Source organism: Pteropus alecto, unplaced genomic scaffold (assembly GCF_000325575.1).
Source record: "Pteropus alecto unplaced genomic scaffold, ASM32557v1 scaffold146, whole genome shotgun sequence".
Classification (NCBI taxonomy): domain Eukaryota; kingdom Metazoa; phylum Chordata; class Mammalia; order Chiroptera; family Pteropodidae; genus Pteropus; species Pteropus alecto.
In genome coordinates, this window is record NW_006442107.1 from 234,857 (window position 1) to 241,459 (window position 6,603).

The 6,603-nt window shown below is 40.4% G+C and overlaps 1 long non-coding RNA gene across 1 annotated transcript in view; it reads right to left on the reverse strand.

The window, feature by feature from the left end:
* Positions 1–5,100: 5,100 nt before the first annotated feature.
* The window catches only part of LOC112469264, an 8,255-nt gene continuing 6,752 nt past the window's right edge, over positions 5,101–6,603 (reverse strand). Inside the window, exon 3 of the long non-coding RNA XR_003042593.1 lies at positions 5,101–5,183. This is a non-coding gene — a long non-coding RNA (uncharacterized LOC112469264). The remainder of the gene's footprint in view (positions 5,184–6,603) is intronic.

Consider the following 6,603-nt stretch of genomic DNA (forward strand, 5'->3'; position numbering starts at 1 on the left):
AAGTGGTGGCTCCAGCTGTATTGGTGGATTTTGTGGCACCCACAGTGCTGGACTTTGTGTCTGGAGCATCAGTGATAGTGATGTCGATGGTGGTAGGTGATTCTGTAGAAGTAGTGACTGCTGTTGTGGTTGTAGTTCCCATAAATGTGATGGTGGGAGACGTTGTGGTTGTAGCCTCGGTCATAGTTATGGCAGCTGTGGTTGGTGGTTCTGTGGAAAAGGTGGCTGCTCTTGTGGTTGTGGATTCAGTGGTAGTGCTAGAGGCTGTGGTAAGTGGTTCTGAGGGAGTGGTGGCTGCCGTTGTGTTGTCGTATCCCGTAGAAGACACAGTGGTGACCGTTGTGATTGTAGCATCAGTAGTAGTGCTGGCAGCTGTAGTAAGTGGTTCTATGGAAGTGGTGGTTGTTGTTGTCATTGTGTGTCCTATAGAAGCCATGGTGGTAGACATTGTGATTGCAAGTTCAGTGATAGTACTTTCAGCGATTTTCGGTGATTCTGTCGAAGTGGTGGCTGCTGGTGTGGTTTTGGCTCTTGCAGAATCCACAGTGGTAGCTGTTGTGGTTACAGACTCAGTGCTGCTGCTGGCAGGTATGGTAGTTGGTTCTGTGGAGGTGGTAGCTGCAGCTATGGATGAATATCCTATTCTGTATAACCCACAGTGGTAGCTGTTGTGGTTGTAGCGACAGTGATAGTGCTGTCAGCAGTGGTAAGTGATTCTGTGGACATGGAGGCTGCTGTTGTTGTAGTGGCGCCAGTTGAAAAAACAGTGGTAGATGTTGCGGTAAATGGTTCAGTGGTAGTTATGGCAGCTGTGGTCTGTGGTGCTGAGAAAGTGATGGCTGCTGTTGCTGTTTTAGATTCGGTAGAAGCATCAGTAGTGGCCGTTGTGGTTGTAGATTCAGTGGTAGTGCTGGAGGCTGTGGTAAGTGGTTCTGATGTGGTGGCCTCTGTAGTGGCCTCTGTTGTGGTTGAGTCTCCTGTAGAAGACACAATGGTGACTATTATGGTTGTAGCATCAGTAGTAGTTCTGGAGGCTGGGGTAGGTGATTCTGTCAAAGCAGTGCCTGCTCTTATGGTTGTGGCTCCTTTAGAATCCATGGTGGTAGCTGTTGTGGTTGCAGGCTCAGGGATAGTGCTGGCAGCTGTGGTAGGTGTTTCTGTGGAAGTGGTGGCTGCTGTTGTGGTTGTAGATTCTGTAGAACCCAGAGTGGTAGCTATTGTGGTTGTAGCATCATTGATCATGCTGTCAGAAATGGTAGGTGATTCTGTGAACGTCAAGGCTGCTGTTGTGGGAGAGGCTTCCATTGAAGACACAGTGATAGTCATTGTGGTTGTAGCCTCAATGGTAGTTATGGCACCTGTGGTAGGTGGTTCTGAGGAAGTGGTGGTTGCTGTGTTGGTTTTAGCTTCGAAAAAAATGGCACTCTTGGCCATTGTGGTTTTTACCCTCTGTGGTAGTTATGGCAGCTGTGGTAGGTGATACTGTGGAAGTGGTAGCTCCTTTTGTGGTTGTGGTTCTTGTAGAAGCCAGTGGCAGAAGGTGTGGTTGTAGTCTCAGTGGAACTACTGGCAGCTGTGGTACATCATTCTGTGGAAGTAGTGGTTGCTGTTGTGGTTGTGGATTCTGTAGAACCCCCAGTGGTAGCTATTGTGGTTGCAGGCTCAGTGGTACTGCTGGCAGCTGTGGTAGGTGGATCTGTGGAAGTGGTGACTGCTGTTGTGGTATTAGATTCTGTAGAACCCAGAGTGGTAGCTGTGGTGGTTGTAAGCTCAGTGATAATCCTGGCAGCTGTGGTAGGTGGTTCTGTAAAAGAGGTGGCTGCTGTTGTGGTTGTAGATTCTGTGGATCTGGCAGTGGTAGCTGTTGTGGTTGCAGGCTAAGTGGTAGATTTGGCAGCTGTGGTAGCTGGTTCTCTGAAAGTGTAGCTGAAGCTCTGGTTTTGGCTCCTATAGAACCCACAGTGGTAGACATTGTAGCTGCAGGCTCATTGGGAGTACTGGCAGCTATGGTAGGTAGTTCTGTGGAAAGGTTGGCTGCTGTTGTGGTGATGTCTCCTGTAGAATGCACACTGGTAACCACTGTGGTTGTGGCTTCAGTGGTAGGGCTGGCAGCTGATGTAGGACATTCTGTGGAAGTAGTAGCTCTTGTTGTGGTTGTGTCACTGTAGAACCCACTATGGTAGACATTGTAGATGCAAGCTGAGTGGTAGTGTAGACAGCTGTGGTAGGTGGTTCTGTGGATGTCATGGCTGCTGTTGTGGTTCTGGCTCCCGCAGAAGCTTTCAGTGTTAGCCGTTGTGGTTGTAGTCTCAGTGGTAGTGCAGGTAGCTGTGATAGGTGGTTCTGTTGATGTGGAGGCTCCTGTTGTGGTTGTAGGTTTGGCAGAAGCAGTATTGTTGGCCATTTTGGTTGTAGTCTCAGTTGTATTGATGGCTGCTGTTGTGGTTGTGGTCACTGTAGAAGATAGAGCAGTAGCCCTGGTAGTTATTCCCTCAGTGGTTGTGCTGGCTGTTGTGGTAGCTGGTTCTGTTGAAGTGGTTGTGGGTTTTTTGAAGCTGCTGTGGTGGTAATCGTGGTTGTACCCTCAGTGGTAATCATGACAGTTGTTATAGTTGGTTCTATTGCAGTGATACCAGTGATTTTAGTGATGGTATTATCAGTGGATGGTGTGGTTGAATAGGTTATGATAGTGGAAACCATAGTTTCAGAATTAGTGCCTGTTGTAGATGAAGTTGTCTCTTGGTATTGGGGAAGTTATGTAACCGTGGATGCATTATTATTTTTCTCATTATACACCAGACACCCTACGAGTACTTCAATTGCTGTTGTTATCACACAGGCTAAGAGACAAGCCAGGAAGACTTTCCACAATAACAAGTCACTAGAGAAATTGTGAGTCACCTAGAAAGAATTTATATAAAGTTACATGAGATGAAACCAAATGTTTCAAAAAAATTACTGCCATTGATAATCCTTTATATATATATAATGTATATATATATATGTATATATATATATGTATGTATAAACACAAACACATACATGTATTACTTCACTGTAAAAAAGTATAAGCATAAAACACTCTCTTAATAGCATCTAATAATAAATATTGACTCAAATATAAGTTTTCATTTAGAAAAGACTTAATCCTTATACTATCTTTAATACAGGAATGGAGAAATTTCCACTGACCTCTAATGCTTTCTTTTCATGTATCTGTATCTCAAACTAAAAAAAAAAAAAAGAAGTCTTCTTAGAAACTCTTTGTTCCTCCCACTGTCATAAAAGTATCTGTACATGTTGTCTGACAGCTGCACACAGTGATTTGAATGACCCAAAAGATCATCTGAATAAATTATCCTCTCCTTCTGGCTTGTCAACTACCAGAAATTTGGCTGCTTTGGAATCTTCATTTTAACTAGCTTAATTCGTGACTTATGAAATTTTCTAGCTAACTTTTCATACAGGTTACTATTTGACAGCATGAATTTCAGTCTGAAAACATTTGTTAAATTCCAGCTTCTTCTCCCAGCAGCTATTTCTACTGAGTAAGATGTTCGCCTCTTTGATCCTATTCGTTCATCCATAAAACTCTATGTAACAGATTAGAATAAGGATTATCGTCAGTTAAATTAGTTTTTAAACTCTAAAATGCCATGTATAAACAAATTACATATAAAATATGTAATTTATATACATAAGGTGTATGTTTACATGTAGATGTAATTTGTAAGTGTAGAGGAAATATTGATAGTGTAAAACACGTAAGTCTTGAGATCAGAGTCTTGAATTTAAATCCCTTACCATTAATATTCTGAAAAAATTTCTTAGCTTGTCTAATTCTCAACTTGCCTTATATCAAAAGGGGGATAATTATATCTACCTCTAAGTGTGTTGAGGAAATTAAAATAAGAAATATCCTCCATAATAGGCAGTGCATTGTAGTAATTAAGAGCACAGGCATGAAGTCTAACAGATTTAGGTTTAAATTTTTACTCCACCTTTCACTAGATGGATGATGACATTTGGAAATTTGCATTATCTTCCACACCCTCGATTCTCTCATGTGGATAACATTACCTATTGCATAGGATTGCTGTAAATAGTAAAAAAGGAAATAATATGGGTAATGTTTCTCTATACTTACTAAGTATTCAATAAAAATATTTGATTTCAGTAATTATCTCATTATTATCCCTTTCCTTATGACTGAAAACAGATCACTGAAGGAAACAAACACAGAGCAGATGTCTTTGGAGCATGTAGAGTATGTCCCTAAATATGGAAGACGATCTTAGACAGTAAGCCTCAGGCTGAGTGTTGAGAGCAGCCATCAATCAAAGTCAAGTTTTCACCTGGGAGGGAATGACTCAGAGATTAGATCTTACCGTGAAAAAAAAAAAAAAGAAGAAGAAGAAGAAGAAGAAAAGGTCATGAGTCCAGGAAATCTGCTTCTAGGTACCAAACTAAGGTGGTTCTAAATGGTTTCTAAGTCAAGGTTGAAAACACACAGGTTCACAACCAGGAGGGCTAATAGAAGGCCCACAGTGGCAGGAAGGGAAGGAGAGTGAGGCAGATCACCCACGGACAAGGACCACAGGGTCTTAACACATGACTTCATCTTCTACCTGGCAAGGGTTACAATGTCATTCACTGCCAGTGTATTTGCTGTCATCACCCACTTAGTTGTCCTAAAAAAGGAACCCCAAAACTTATTTCCTTTAACCCTTACATATGTTTTTGTCTTTCCATCATGACCATTAACTCCTTAAGTGAAAACCATTCTGTATGTTTTTATCTTTCCATCATGACCATTAACTCCTTAAGTGAAAACCCCCATAACTTTCTCTTTCTTGCATTTCCTCTCAGTGTCTTGACATTTTCAAAAGATGCTGCAGATTTTCAAAAGAACAATGTTAATGTTAATTGACTGAATGTTTTCTTCCAAAATATTAGATCAAGAGCATTTCCATGTGCATTACATCATAACCAGAGAAATAATGTTATTCTAAACATTACCTGATAATGTTGTAATTCTCTGTTAGGAAATTCTGAGCATCCAAGGGTCCCTGTATTTGTGAAGACACTGGTTAAATCGACACCAACATCACTAGTTACATCAGTTGATGGTGGAAACTGACATGCTGAACTGTGAGCTTCATGCTTCTTGTGCTCAGAAACAGCTTTATATAGAAAAGAATAAGAAAAAATAAGAAGCTATTATATTTAATGGCTAAAGTAATATAATTCTGATAAACATAAATCGGATTGTGACGTTTTATGACATATTTGATCAAATAAAGTCATCTGAAACCTGACTGAAAAAATACATGAATACATGTATTACATTTCTTCTCCAAACAAGGAAATCTAAATAGACCATTATAAGTTACAGTTAATTATGTTACATAATTAGTGACGTTAAAATCTAAGAATAAGCATTATCTTTTATACTCATCATATTTAATGCATTTGTTAAATATCATTATGTGGCAAGCTGGTATAAGGAGACTATATAAGAAAAAACATCTCACAGTGAAACTTCTAGAGGCCTCAAGGCTTATCAAGAATAATTTTTGGGGGGGTCATATCAAAATGAGAAAAACAAGATCTAAAGAGTTGAAGGAGATTCTGGATATAGTAAATTGCAGTAAGCCACTTCTCCCATTGCAATCAATATATATAATTGAAGAGTTTTGAAAGAAATTAAAATTAGGTTATTTAAAACTTAAAAGAGGGAAGAGCTTTATCAAAATGATCTAACAATCATAGGCCATCTATTGGTTCTGAGTATGAGCTGAAGTTTGACCACCAAAATAAGTCAGTGAAATTTTGGTTTTCATTTGTGGCAGATATGACAGATTGGAAAACAGAGGAGCCCCAACCACAAGGCCTTTGTAATGTTCGGGACTAGCTCGGGAGACTGGAGGCCTGGAAATGGAAATCACAGGAAAGTCTCCAGCATTATCATGTCATCAGGAGATAAAATCCTGCTAGAAAAAAGGGATTTAATACAACATACTATGACTCCACCCTGGGAACATTTGTCAGATTTTGAAGCTGTCTGGCATAGTAAGCTAAAGAGTTGAGCTCGATATCTCCTAAAGTCAATCTCCCAAAAACATAGGTATAAACGTTCTAAACAAAGAATAGCAAATTAAACTCAAAAATATATTAAAAGGATAAAAAATCATGATCAACTGAGGTCTACTCCAGGAATACAAGTCTGTTTAACATTCAGAACAGTTAATATTTTTCACGTGTTTTCTATAGCCTTCACATCACTGACGCCATCGCTTTTTCAACAGAATTAGGGGTTTGGAGAAACATGGCAAAATGAGAGATATATCAGATCTCTCCCCCCGAAACAACAATAAACTGAACATCTAAAATTCAAAAAAAAACGCCCAAACTACGCACCAGCACATCTGAGCATGGAATCTGCACATAAGAACTACCACTGGTCAGAATCCCAGGTATTGGGTGGTGGACTGGGAGAAACATAGAAGCTGCCTCTCAGAGCCGGAGCTCCCTCAGGAGGAGGTGTGGCGACTTCTCTGAACAGCCCTGCCTGGGAGTGGTTTGAGTTCCACCCAGCTAACG